The sequence below is a fragment of the Lonchura striata genome, chromosome 4, assembly GCF_050655825.1.
Source record: "Lonchura striata isolate lonStrDom1 chromosome 4, ASM5065582v1, whole genome shotgun sequence".
Taxonomy (NCBI): Eukaryota; Metazoa; Chordata; class Aves; order Passeriformes; family Estrildidae; genus Lonchura; species Lonchura striata.
In genome coordinates, this window is record NC_140706.1 from 35,437,080 (window position 1) to 35,452,148 (window position 15,069).

General features: G+C 36.4%; 1 long non-coding RNA gene across 1 annotated transcript in view; it reads left to right on the forward strand.

Moving 5' to 3' along the window:
- Positions 1-233: 233 nt before the first annotated feature.
- LOC116183615 (uncharacterized) overlaps positions 234-15,069 on the forward strand; it is an 87,194-nt gene continuing 72,358 nt past the window's right edge. The window contains exon 1 of the long non-coding RNA XR_004148277.3: positions 234-249. This is a non-coding gene — a long non-coding RNA (uncharacterized LOC116183615). The remainder of the gene's footprint in view (positions 250-15,069) is intronic.

The window sequence follows — 15,069 nt, forward strand, 5'->3', positions numbered from 1 at the left end:
ATCACTGCCTTCGTCTTCTGTAGATATCAATTGGAAAGAACAAGTCCAAAGCACACAGAGTCTTTAACAGCTCTTTCTGTCCCACATGAAATCTTCTAACTTGTATTTTCTATAAGGGAGGAAGTGCAGCAGTTTCTGAATGTTGTGTTTTTCAACTAGAATTTCTTGTTCTTTCAGGTGTCTGCAGAGGATCCCAACACATCACAGAGTCACTTCTGTGTTTAACAGTTTTAGCAATGATGGTTCCAGGTAGGTGTTTCTGCTGGCACACCAGCAGGGATGATGACTAGTAGAGACGTGGATCATCTTTGGCTTGCAGTAGTCTGAGCATCAGCCAGATTTGCAGCTATTCTGCAGGGAGAAATTTATGCTGAAAAAAAGTTTCTGCCCACAAGCTGCTGTGGACTCTTTCCTTCTCTGTGTAAAGTGGAGATTGGTCCGATAAATGTGAGCCCCAGGGATGATCATTTAGTTCATCCTTGATTTGGCACTGCTGAGCTTCCCATGTTTCAAAGGGACGGTTTGGGGGCAGGTGCATCTATTTTAGGAGTTATTAAAAAACAAAACAAAACAAAAACCCTAAGAGACTTGCATGAATATCCTATGGTTCTACTTGTTGAGTTACTCAAGACAGAAATACTGTGTAGGCCAGAAAGCAGATTATTTTCAAAGAGTATGAACATTTTTTCTTCTCAGCTGCCCAGGAAAATGATACTTAGCATTAATCAAATTCCTGTGGTTAAAATGAATATTTTGGTCTCTGAGACTGTAAGTGCTGTATTTTATTAAATATCTTTGCTCACATATATTCCTTTGTAAGGGTAAATATTAATTTTGGGAAAAAATCTCACAGGGAAAGAAATTTATCCTCAACAAAAAAATGTTCCCGTTAAAGCAGGCCAATAAATTCCTGGAATGTTACAATTCGAGTAGTTTAGTTGCATGTACAATCACATCCTCACCACTTTGTATTCCTTTTGGAATAATAAACTAAATCTCAGGGTTAAACACAGAAGAAAAGTGTCAGGGTCATCAGCTGCCTGGTTTGAACTGACTGGGCAGGTGGAAACTTTCTCAAGAAGTGTTGAATGCCTCATATTGATGCCTTTTGCTGAAGTATGAAACATGTTTACACAGATACCTCATAAAGGTGCTTAATTCATATTTCTGCCTTCCTTTCATTATTTGCTTGTTCATGACATGTTGTTCCTTGTGCCATGATTTGAATTGGAACTGAAGCAACATAAAACTTGCTGCTACTGAGGAGGGGATGTACCAATGCCACTGAGCAGCAATGTACCACATGCTTGGAAACAGGGATGAGAACAGTGAAAAAGGAAGGCATAAAAAGAGAAATATAAGATTTCCCTTTCCTTGTAAGCCCCAGCTGCAAGGTAACAGCTGGGCTTTAGACCTGTACCTCAGTTAAAGCATTACATCCAGGTATGCCTTGCAGGACTAGGGCTTTAGGAGGAGTGAGAGTTTCTAACAAACTACAAAGGCCAAATGCTACTTGGAATGTGGTGATTTAGGACATTCTAAAGCCACGCTTCTCCTGAAAGGAGCAGATGGCCCAGAGAGACTTGTAAACCTTTAATTGTCACAGCAGGACCTAGTCACTGGTCATCTGGCCATGTGTTTTCAGGATCTCTTCCCAGCATGAGTAACGTGGTGACAGAGCTGATGTGTAACATATGCAACTGCATGGAGCTATAGGGTAGAGTTTGTACCACCTAAAGGAGTTTGGGGGATGATGCAGAAGAGGACCTCTGATGTAGTCACAGTCCTGGCCCCACTGCAGCAAGGTTGTTTTCATTAACACAAGGAAGAAGAGTAAGGATTTCAGGTGATCAGTCTGGAAAATCTGATTTTTTGCATGTGAGACATGTCAAGTGTTTTTGCAATGTAATAATTAATGTTAAGTACTTGCATTTTTCATATATTTTAATTATACACACATACATACAATATATAGTCCCACAAATTGATTTTTTTAAATGAACCTCTGTGCTACAGTAATAATAATGACAGCCTTAATGAAAAATAGTAAATTCAATGATTATGTGAAATTTTTCACACAAGAAATGACATTAATTTTACTCTACCACAGTTATCAGATACTTTCCAAATGATAAGATCATCTATGGATATAATAGCTTTGACTTTTGTTCATTAGCCTATTCAGCTTGTTTTGCTTTCTGGTAGTAGCAGGCTTTTGGCCTTCAGAGTGTTATTTTTTTGCCCTACAGATCATCCAAACATTCTAACAGAAATATTAAGCCTAATTCTCAGCATTTAACATATGGAAACACATGCATGAGCAGATATTTTTCCCTGCCTCCCTTCAGCAAGTTAAAACTGTTCTTTCTCTCACTGCACAGCATCCAGAGTGTATCCACAGGTGCTGTGCCTTCATGCCTGCTTTCCCCTAACCCTTTATCCCGTGTTCCCTTCACAGTCATAGCCCCTGGGCAATTCACTGCTTCATCCTTCATCCTTCATCCTTCATCTCTGCCAGCCTGCTTTGCTCCAGCTGCAAGTGGCTGAGACTGGCATTAGGATTAATCTCACCTGGCTCGGCTCAGGCGGGATGCTGAGCCCAGCCAAGCCCCAAGGTTATTCACTGTGCTCCTCCTGGCACCTTCTCAGCCTCATTATCCAATGTGAGGAACTATGGAGAAGATGTTCACTAGGGAATCAAGCCTGTGCTCCTTAAAGAAATTCCTATCATCCTTCAGTATTCCTAATGTAAAGGGAAAACTGGGAAGTGGGGGAATATTTATACGTGTCATGTTGTCATAAATGCTTGGCAAATTTGTGCTACGCAATGCTTTTCAACTGATATTCAAGATTTATTTTTGTTCTTCTTTTAGATCAAATAAAAGCATAAACAGCAACATGAGACAAAATAATATTTTTCTAAATTGGGAGGGGTGTTCATCTGTGACAAAGAGCTGATGATGAAAAAGAAAACCAAATCCCCTAAGCCCACCCAAAAAATTTAAAAGTAATAATGTGAGTTCATACCATAATTTATGGGGTATAATTAAGTGAACTGTAGGAAGTGATAATCCTAAGGAAAAAAGTTGACTAAAAGAAGAAGTTAAAAGGATGTCCTTTTTAAAGTACAAGACCAACTAACAGTACCAGAAACGTTTTGGTAATTTGTGTATGATGTTAAATTTTTGCATTTTGACAAAACGCAAAAATACATGGATTCATATATAAATTTCTACTTAATTTTATTTCATTTTTATAGAAGACCACGTTCATTAAAGGAGCCATTGGACTGTGAAAGTCATCTCCTCTTACCAAAGGCTATCCTGGGTACCATGGGAGCAGTAAGAGTTTGTTATCTGCATTAATCTCTTTAACTGGATTAAATTCTTGAGAACAAAATCCACTCAGTTCCTGGACTAGTATAAGGGCCAGGTCTGTCGAACAAGTATTTATGAACAGACATGCAGACAATTTGACTATGGTCCAGAAGATTAGAGTTGAACTCTGTGTCACAGGTTTTCCCAGGAGGCTGACTGAGAAGACTGTACCTCTTTCTGGAGTTCTATGGTTTGTTTTCTTTAATCCAAATTAGAAAAAAATAGATGAAAAAATTATAGAAAGCGGAATGAAAACAAATCTGTGTTTGAGCTAGCATTGTTTTGGCTACTATTTGTGAGGTTTTGGGTTGATATTAGGTAGGGGCAACATAATCTAGCACTATTTCAACTTGATAAATATTTTGGAGGTTATTTTTACTTGTTCTATGTTTTTGTTTTGGCATTTGCAGTCCTGACTTCATATACTTACAGGTGGGCTAACTTAATTTCTTCTGTGTAGTATACAGAGAACCCAATTTGTTTTGTATTGAACTATTGGACATTTAAAAACATTTTTTTATTATTTTTAATAGTTTTTTTCCATATGAATTTTTGAAAACCAAATAATTTCAGCTCTATTTCTTTCTAGGAATTTGTTCAGACTGAGAAATATAAGTAAAGTAATTTACTTATCCTTTCTTTTTGAATAGTTATAAGTTCCAAAACACCTTAAACTCAAAGCAAATCCTTCCTATACCAAAATAATTAGATTTAAAAAAAAAGTGAATCAAATACAAATTCTGTGGTTACTCTGAAATTGGATATTATACGTGTTTTTCTGTCCTGAATTCCATGTCAAGGTGTGCTACAAATTACTGCAAGCAGTCTTCCTATGAAATTCTGGTATTCAAGTTTATTTTTTGATGACCAGGCCCTCTGAGGGCATGATCACACCTCTCTAATACAATTAAGTAAACATCAGTGAAAATCCTGAAGGAAGAAACTTTGTTTTTTTGGTGCCTGTATGACAGAACTGAATGCTCTATTCATTGACACAGTTGCGGATAAGCTGAAAGCATGCTGATTTTCTTGCTTATTCTTCATTAAACATGATGAATCTTTACATCTTTATCTTTACATACAAACGCCTCCACTACCCCCACCCCCTAAAACACAACACAACGAGATTATTCACGCGTTATTTTGTGCCATTTACTGACGGTGAGGAAAATGGTTAAAGGGGATGGATGACGACATGGTCGGTCTGACACTGATAGGTGTGGAGTACTGACATCTGGTGGTAAAGCTATGGAAAACAGAAGAATGTGGCTAGGAAGTCCATTTGAGACGATCTGTTTTTAAATAACAGCTTTCATAAGACCAATGTTTTTCTTTTCTACTTCTGTATATTCAGAACTTATTCTGTAGCACAGCTTAAAAACATTCAAACACTGTCTATTTTCATTTATTTATTTATACACGTATATATCTATATAAATAGATTCAGCCCTTAAATATCAGTCACAAGTGAGAGCGAATTAACAGGGAGTGAGTAATGAAAGGATTTCAGTGGAGAACCCGACTTTTTGGCATTGCTCATTATTCTAAAGGGATTTTTTTAATCTTTAGCAGGGTTTTCCACCTACTTTAGAAATGGCATTTGTACATAATTATCGTTGCAAGATATAGTGTGAATCACCACACCACCAACCCCAACTTCAAATGACACTTGCTTTTGTAGTACAGTGATTTTTTTTGCATATTACAGGTAAAATTTATAAATATGCTATTTATGATGCCGACTTACCTTACCTGGTGGGGAAACAGGGATACTAACATTTTAAAAATACTTGTCACTTTCTAGAATAAATATTTTTAATATAGCTATTCCTTTTAATTAATGATTAATTAATCTTTAATTTTTAATTAAACTACGGAGTGGAAAAACTAAGTAGTGACAGTGCCCAGTTATATCTAAGCCTTATTTGGCTCTAAAGTGACAAGCAGAGTTCTAAATTCCTGTGGAGCAGAGCTGTGCTTGGCTCAAAAGCCATGGGATCCTGGGGCCACTCAGCCTGGTGATGGCTGTGGTCAGTGCCATTAGCTCTGCAGACATGGAAGCTGCATCTTGTGCTGCCTCATGTCTAGCTAGCCAGGCAGCTGTCCAAAACCAAGCTGTGTTGTCACTGGGGCTTAGAACATAGAGGGGGATAGACTAAATGATGTTCATGATCATTTTAGGGGCATTAGGATATTGCTCCTGGTGTTCACCTGCCACGCCAGAAGGAGTGTCAAACGTGACATCTCTCACCTGCTGGCCCTGTCAAGGGTATCAAACACCCTAAGAATGCAAAATACCACCAAGATACTGCACTTAGGTGAGTCTTACATGTCTTGATTGCCATTGTTTTGGCTGGAGCTTCTCAGCATGGGGCAGACATCAGAACCAGCCTTGTGCTGCTCTCTCTGGCTCAACCCTCCAGTCTTACTCCTTGGCAAGAAGACAACACAGTCAAATCCACCTGTGGGTCTTCCTGATCCCAGCTGGAGAAACAGGAACATACATCACATGTGCAGCTCTTCTCTGGATACAGCATTTCCTCTTAATATATAATTAAAATATGTATCTGATTTAATTTAAAAAATGGGTAGCATTAGGGCAGCAGAGAACCTTGCCACTTCACTTTCTGGTGCCTTCCTAAAGGTGACAAAATGAAAAATATTTTTTGAAAAACACTAATTCAATTCAGCTGTGGTGTGGTTTTGTATTGTGCTGGGTTTTTGTTTGTTTGTTTGTTTGTTTGTTTTTTCCCAAAAGTAGAATGAAGTTCTTATCAAAATGAGATTTTAGTAAGAGGAGCAAAACCTTAAAAAAATAATTGAACTAAATGCCTTACCAAACATGTAACTTTACAGGTTCTTTCTTAATTCAGTTTAACAACATATAGTCCCTTCCCTGGAAGAAAATTCCAAGCTAAATAGTGTTCTTGCTGAATTTGTTCTTGATAGAGTTAAGTATGGGAAATGTGCCTTGACCCCTGTTTAATTTTAGGAGATGCTTAAGTTTACTTGCATATAGACCTCATCTGGATGACAATAGCTGGCATAAATACATGTTGTTTCTTGTTTGATTGAGCCAATTATTAAGAATCATTGGAAATCTTCCTCAGAAAAACTTTCCTCCCTCGAAACAAAAACCTGCTTGTACATAAATATGTATTTATCACTTCTTTTTCTCTTAAAAGTAATTCATTAGGATTAACTGCACAGTCAGTTAATCTCTAAATCCAGAAAAAGGCACCAGAATAAGTGACTAGGCAAATTCAAAGACAGAATATCTATAGTAAAATTTCTGACTCAAGCAGAAACATAGGCAGTGTTTAAAAGCATGTTACCTGTCAAAGACTGACTTCACTGTTCCCCTCTTTCATCTGAGAAACGTGTGAAATATCCTCCTGCATACATCTCATCATTGTTCCTGCAGTATCTGCAGTCTGGAAAGACTCCTGGAACTTGGCTTCTGACACTAAACACAGGAGAAGGAATAGTCTTATAATATACTTATTTGATTTTGGTGCACTTATTTTATTTGCTGCACTGCATTTTCCACATGTCAGTACTTGTGCTTGTGGTGACAGTGTCTCTCCTTAAGTGCCACACAGCCATGTGTGCCACACTAAGGCTGTTAACCATTCTGGCAGTCTGTGTGTGCCTGAGCCAGAGCTGAGAGAGGAGAGCAGACTGTTCCAATGAACTGGTGCAGGCAATGGAATGGATGGACATGAAAAGCAATTGGTGGGGAAATGGACAAATGGATATTGCTAGTGGGGCAAAGAGGATGTGATAAAAGAAATGACAAATTGGTGACAGGGTAACAACAGAAAAGGGAGCGAATCAGAACATGATGCCACGTAGCAGGGAGCCCTGAGAGTGGAAACAGAGCTGGGATGGGTCACACCTCAGGCACTGGACAGGATGGGAAAATCACTGAGACATGGAGATAATTTCCAGTCTCATATGAGATTACAGCACAGATCTGAATGAGCAAGAAAGAATTAAAAAAAAAACAAAACCAAAACTCACAAATACATATTGGTCTGAGAGAAATAAGTTTATTTAGCAGTATTTGAAGATCATGGACATGAATCCAGAGAGGAATTAGTTCTGCACAATATGTAAACTCAGCAGGACTTTGAAATAATAATAGAAAGAATAAGAAATTTAAAATGCAGATGTTAAGAGACATATATATAGAATATCTCTTGACAATCACACATCTGAGAACATCTATAATAAGGCTGAAATATAGAGTGAAAAGAAAGATGTAAGATCTTCCTCTGTGAGTGCACAACTCTGCAGTGGTTCAGTCATTGAGACTGAGCAAGACAATCCCATGGGACCAGTGAAGAGAATGAAATAAAGATATTTCCTTCTGAATTTATTTGTGACATCAGAACTATAGCAAGTAGCAAAAGGATTTTAAATATGTGATGGGAATTCTCTGCCATGTTTTTGGAAAGTTGTGTAGAGTATTAAAAATGTATATAGCATATATAGCATGAAATAAAATTAATATTCCCAAAGATAATTTCTTTCCATTAAAATGTTAATTTCCTTATATATTTTATATTGGTGTTTTCTCTGTCTTCTGTAGTTTGCTTTTCTCCTCCACAATTTTGGAAATGAAAAATATCTTACTATATTATGACTGAATGAACACCACTAAGGAATTTCTAGCTCATGTGATTTGGCTGGCACTATTTGCTTCAAACTATTTTTGTGGTTTTTTTATTAGCAGGATAACAATAGTAATTTAAAATGATAAACCTAAAAAACCCAATGAAATTAAGTATAGTGCAAATGTTTGCTTTTATGTTCAGAACATGTCACATTTTCATATTTCTATTATGACATATCCTTTAAGGAAAATTAATTTTCCTACACTGTTGTCCAACCAGGAGGAAACTAATGGTCTCCCAGGAAGCAGAAGCTTCTCTAGTTTTCAGCCAGAACTAATGCAGGTCCATTACGAGGTCCCAGGTCCATCTCAGCAGTCACAGGAGTCTCTCTGATATGACATGAAGGACAAGGCAATAGGAATACTTTTCTTCGAATACCTGCTCATTTTTAATATATTCATCCCAATTCTCCTTATCAGCCTGTTTTGTCCTTTTGTTTTGAGTGACAGGAAATATCTGCTCTGTTACCTGTCCACAGACAATTTCATGAAAGGTGAGAATTTCATTAAAAGGTGGTGGCTGTGTTCTGGCTCCTGATAGATGAGCATGTGCATACCACCCTTTATGTTGGCTACAGTTATCCCATAGCTTCCTTCTGCCCATTCCACCTTCATTTCTATGCAGTTTTCCATCTCTCAGAAATACATTTTTCATCCTATGTTTGTCTAGCAACAACCAGAAAAATGAATGCCAAGTGACACAAATATTGCATACACAGCGAATGAAAGTTATGAAACATTGCCAAGTGTCTTGCAAGTGTTTCTGGTTTATTCTATTCAGATTACCTGGAGGATACTAAAATAGACAGAGTGAATTGATAAGCAGAAATCAGCAAAATTCAGAAATATTGCTGTTTCAGTGTGTGTAAATAGAATAATTTAAATTCTAAAAATTAAACAAAAAACAAAAAGAGAAAGACTTAAAAAAAATCGCTTATGCATTGTTTGAACATGTCCTTTCATATTTTTATTGTATTCTGTTTCAGAATTTCCAAAATGGAAGTATTTTATTCAGTCATCAAATTTTTCCTCACTTGAATGGAACTTGAAGTTACCAGTATCTCTTTGCAGGACTGGCACAGTGCAGTGCAGATTTGGCTGTCAGAGCTGGCTGTTCCATAATGTGGATGTTCACACAGCTCTCAGAACATTCAGGGGCTTCGTTAAGGGGATTAGGAAAGCTCATATTTCATCTTTCCCAATGTCTGTACTTAAAAAAACATTTTAATGTCTTAGAATTTTTTAAATAATTTGGAATTAAACAGGCCAGGTGGCTTTGGGATGAGTAAAATTAAACCAAACCAAACTATTTTATTTCATGTTCAATCAAAAATATTTTGGCAACACTTTCCCAAATAGCAGTTTGGGTTGGAGGAATCAGTCCTGTGGAAAATAACTTGTCCCATCCAGTGTTTATGCTTTGCAGCCTTAGATGTTTTTTGTTTTTTTTTTTCCCTAAAGTCTATATCCATAACCCTTGCTGCCACCTGCTGTTGTCACAGAGTGGCTGGAATTGTTACCCATAGGATTTTGTATGTTTTGTAATATTGTGCTTTATAAACAAGGGGGAAATATTCAGTATCTGATGCAGTGTTTAAGCAAGTATGGGGGAGTTTTTTGTGAGATTGAAAAAGAATGCCAAACCCAAGTGACCCAACTTTCAGACTAATTTAACAGACATATAAAAATAGCAATAATACACAATTTGTGTTGTCCTTTTACTTGAGCAAATACTCACATGAGTAAAAAAACAAGGGTGGGATTAGATGTGTTGCCAGAATGTCAGCTGGAGATCTATTTAGATCTCTGCTTTACATAGATGCCACTCCCAAAATCTCTTGCTTACATACCCATGTAAAAACCTCTTCATAGCTGTGCTACTAAAAAAAAAAAGAGCAAAAGGCAGCTGTCAGAATCTTGCATTAGCCACAGTGAGGATGGCACACATCCTTGGCAAAGAGATGAAAGCAGGGATTTCTCCCTCTCCCTATCAGAATATCAAAAGGCTGCAAATGTCATATAGGATGAATGAAAAATTTGTAACTGAGGAAAAAAAAAAAAAAAGAAGCAAGAGGTTACTGTTCAAATATGTAAAACAGAAAAGAGCTGAATAGGAATACCTCCAGATTACTGGTCATAATGATGCATGCAGTCAGACTTTCTCTCAGATTTTCTGCTGATTTAGACATTTAAAATATGCTTTTAGAAGTTTATTGCAGAATAAAACAAAACCTAGGTGCTCACTGTTATATAATGATAAAAAATAATTAAACATCTTTGCTATTGTGATGCATCAGAGAAGCATTACGAGCCTAAGCCCCAAGGGTTTTTTTGTCCTCTGCCACCAGCCCTATGCCCAACACTGTTGCATTGTCAAGCACATAGCAGTGCACCAAAGTACTTGCTTTCCACACCTGAAAATATAACTACAGTGTCCATAGGAAGCCAGTTTATTTGTTTTGCCCTTAAGATTGCATTCTATAAGGTGAAAGGTGAACTTAGGCACTGGATGTCTGGTTGTTAATTTTGTTTAACTGCTAAGTCAGTTTGTCAAATGATTTATTTTGAGACAATACCAAGGCTTGTGTTTGTGGGATGTTGTACACTAAGCAAAATGGATGAGAGTCTGCCAGGATTTGTCTGCAAAAAAGAAAAAAACCAAAAATCTTATGAAGTCTCTGACCAGTCCTCAGGAAGTTTGCTAGTTATTTTTCCACGGTTTAATATAAAATCTATAACAATCATCCTCAATTTCCTAGGTAAAAATATTCTGGTGGATTGCAATATTGCTTTCTTTTTATGTCTTTCACTCTGAAGTTTAAATAACTAAAAAAAAAAACCCAATTATGCTATATCTGTAAAGATATCATATCCAGGCTGGAGGAGAGACGTGGCCAATCTGTACTACGTGAACGCATACTGAGATAATGGTCCTTGCATTGTTCTATTTGTTTTCATGTTTACAAAATCTTCCTTTTGTTAACATTTCTGGTATCAGTAACTTGTGTCCTGTACTTTTGAAAGGTTTGACATTCTTCCATTAAGATACAGCTTGGAGAATGATGTTTAAAACCTACTGGAAGGGTTTATACAAGAGGTAGAAAACTGTCTCTCACTAAAGTTAGAAAAAAATCCTAACATTTTAAGTTTTTTTTTTATTTGCCTGAAAGATGAAATTAAAAAAATAGCTTGTAAAGAATAGCGGAATGAAACATATTATTACAAAAATATTAAGACTAACATTTCAGTCTGTGTTGTTTTTGTTGAGTTTTGTTTTACATTTCTAATAAAATTGCCTTGCTTTTATGGACTAATAAATAAGCAATACCTTATTTACTATATATATTGGATTTGAAACTTCACTAAAGGAAGATCAAGGAAAATATCATTTAAAATACAGCAATTTTTTAGCTATAAATTAATGTGAAACCTCCTTCTCTCATTTTTATGCTGAATGTTTCTCATCTCTCCCACATGAAAAAATGTTTTACCAACAGAATGAGGGAAAAAAAGTTCAAAAAAAAGAATTCAAGAAAAATAATTTTCTTTTCTGAACATATTGAGTAGACAGAGGTCCTGCAGGACTGTAATTCCATTGTTATGCTAACTGAGAATAAGTGCTTCAGTATGATAACAGGACTTCCTTTTGTAAAATCTTAGCTGAGACACAGTGTGAAGGAGCTTTGTGCAGTTCAAGGAGTTGATTCTTGCAAAAAAATGCATGGAAATATTTCAGAGATGACCAGGTAAATGGAAAAGAGGCCATGAAGGCCTCATAGTCAGACAAGAAAACCAAGGCTGAAGGGTTTGGTTCTTGCCTTGAACAGAAAATGTGAATGACAGTGAACAGCTCTAGCAAGAGCAAATAATTGTTCAGTCAATTACTTAAAACTAGTGAAAGAACAAATAAACAAAAAATAAACATCTTGAGTTTAGGCTGGAAAATAAAAAAAAAAAAAATTTCCAACCTTTAAATCTTTTCTTGTAACTACCTTCTAATGGGAAACTAGAAAGAGAGGAGAAATAATATCTTTTTAAACAGAACTTAACAGTAATTTTGAAATTATTCTATGCTGTTTTTAATATTAGCAGAGAACAAAATGCAGTGATCACTTCTTCATTCCTGCATTTCTCTAGTCTATTAAATGCAAGAAGATAATAGATTTTCTCTTCCAGAAGAGAACAGGGAGAATTGGACTTTACAGTGGAGTTGTCACCTAAAGAAGTTTTACACTGTGATTCTAAATTCCAGACCAAGGTAACAAGATTTTAATTCTTTAATCTATATTATTTGTCCATGTCCCCAGTTTCTTTTTGTATAAACAAATTATTCAGTGCTTCAGTGAACTGTTTCTAGAATAGATGGGATTAATGCTCAGAAATATAGCTGTTGTCCTACAACATGAATCCATCGTAGTTCACCTCTTATTATGTATGTTTCAGATTTAAGTTTGGAATTGCCAATCTTTGGAACAAAGCCTGAATGTGATTTTTTAGCTGCTGTGTTCTCATCTCTTTCCCTCACATCCTCTCTCCTGGTGCTCCTGATAAACAAATTCAGCTCAGGCTTACCTAACTGCAAACCTAATTTTGGAGCTATAAAACACCTTGAAAAGGTGACTACAAGAGGATCTTTATGGATACACGGCATACTTCAGCTACATTACTAGAAAAATTCAGATCACACCCACAAATTTATTTTTCAACTAAGGAATAACATATGCAGAAAATTTCCACAAGGTGGGGATAAAGTGATATTTCATATCAAGGAGTTTGCTTTTACAAGATTCAGTTTATGGTTTGCATATCTGTATGAAGCCTATGGAAAAGAAATTTCATCTTACAAATTAGGGATTCAAACAAAATATTAATGGAAGCACAATAATTTTCCACTGAGTGTTGTAGGATAAAATGTAGGCTTGTTTAAATAACTTGAACAGTATAATCCTAAGGATTATTTAGTGATCCTGAGACAGTTCAATTCAATATTTTTCACTTTGTTTGATTTTAAATTATCAAACTTATACTTCATTTGCCTAATGTTTGGTTATCCTGCATTGAAGTGTCAACATTGTAGTTTTGTAATTATGGAAAAATATGGATGTTTATAAAAACCTCACCTTGTAATGCTAAATCCAGATAAGAATGGTTGTTGCAACACAGTACAAGAAAAAAATTATAGGCAAAAATTTATAATGCATGTAAATCAGATCTGGAGAAATTATGAACTATTTATAATTAGAATAAAATATTTTACATCTTCAGGGTATTAACAAGTTTTTACTAGGAGGTTCTGCCTAGTTTGACTAGTCCTCAGTTCAGCAGAGGCCTGAGTTCTTTCAGAACTCACCCACTAATTTGTCTAAAAGATTTTAAAAGCTTTTGTTGTTAAGAAGGAAATTAAGCAATTAATTAACTACAGGAAACAGAAATTTCATGTGTTCAGGAGTAGAGTACTGATCACCCATGCCAATTTAACTGTTGTGTTACACACAATTAGAAATTGAAGAAATACCACATATAATGGTTTAAATCAAGAGGAATGGGCCAAAATCAAATCAAGAAGAGACTTGCACACATTAACTTGTTTTCAAATTGAACACAGAAGTTTCCAGGTTTAGATTAATTATACATAACTGTGACAGTTTATTTCATAGTCCAATATTTTCTGAACAGACCTCTTAGATGCTCCACATAGGAAGAGTTTAATGTTTTAATACAAAACTTACATTTTTGAAGACACTTGCTCTACACAGGATTTAGATTTAGGAGCTTGACCGGGTAAGTTGTTGAAATCACAGCTTGAGCACAACAGTTACAACATACAGTTGGATCACACTGCAAATGTGATCCCCAAGACTAGTGTCAGTATGTCCACTCTCACAATGTTGTCCCCATGATTGCTGGGAGGAATACACAAGCTGAAGTTCCCTCAAGCCCTCTACTCCCTTCAAAAGATCATTTTGTAAGCAGTCAGATGTTGAGCTGAGCCACTAAACAACTTCCTCCTGAAGGTCCTGATAGGTCAGGAAGAACATTCACATCTAGTTTGGTGTGGCCAAACTGGCTCATCAGCAAAACTCCACTTGACAGCTGTTAAGACCTGATTATTGAGAGATGCCTCAGCCTCAACTAAGTTTCAAAAAGGACCATATGCTGAAGTCCATAGTACAGATTTTATTTAACAATAACTTGTGATGTAGAGAAACAGAAAGAAATAGAAATGAGAAAAGATGGGGAGGTGGACAGTGGGGGAGACAGAGAGAGATTTAGGAGAAGATAATAATTACCTGTGGCTCTAGAGTTTTCTTCACCTCAGGTTTCTCAGCAATGGTTGCTATACATTTTAGCAAAAAAAAAATTATGCTCATTGGCTATACAGTTTTCCTATTTGATTGGCTAAATTACTCCCTTACTTCTAATGCTAATTAGATATAAGCTCAGTCTTTCTCTTGAGTCAGTGGGTTTCTTGGGTTGATAGTTTGTGATCTGCCCCTGCTGGAATTACCTTTTACCTGGTCAGAACTGATTTCAACACATTTGCTAAACTGGATTTCCTGGTGGCCCATGTTCTTTGTGATGTACAAATTATGCATTCTTTGTGCTCATGAGTGGTGATACATTCTTCTCGCCCAGCTTTGTTACCCTCTCCTTAGGTCTGAGATAATAGCCAGCACCACCTTTATCTTATCTCAAGTTACCAAATTAAGTCCAAATTCCAGGTATCCACAGAGGAATATTTGAGGGGATTTTGTTGTCATTCGTGTCCCAGATGCCATCTGTCCCATAACTTGGAGTGGTCTTTGTTTAACTGGTGATATGTGTACGAGCAGTCACTTAATTACTAATTTGCCACAGTGGGAAATTTTGTCTGAATGCATTACCCAGGATGTTCTAGCCAGATCTCACCTCTTCCAGGCTGGAGTTATTGTCATCCTGTCCCCCTGTTCTGTGCTTATCTCATGGCAAAGCCTTTCTGTGGCCATAATAGTGCCTGAGACAGGCTTTTATGTC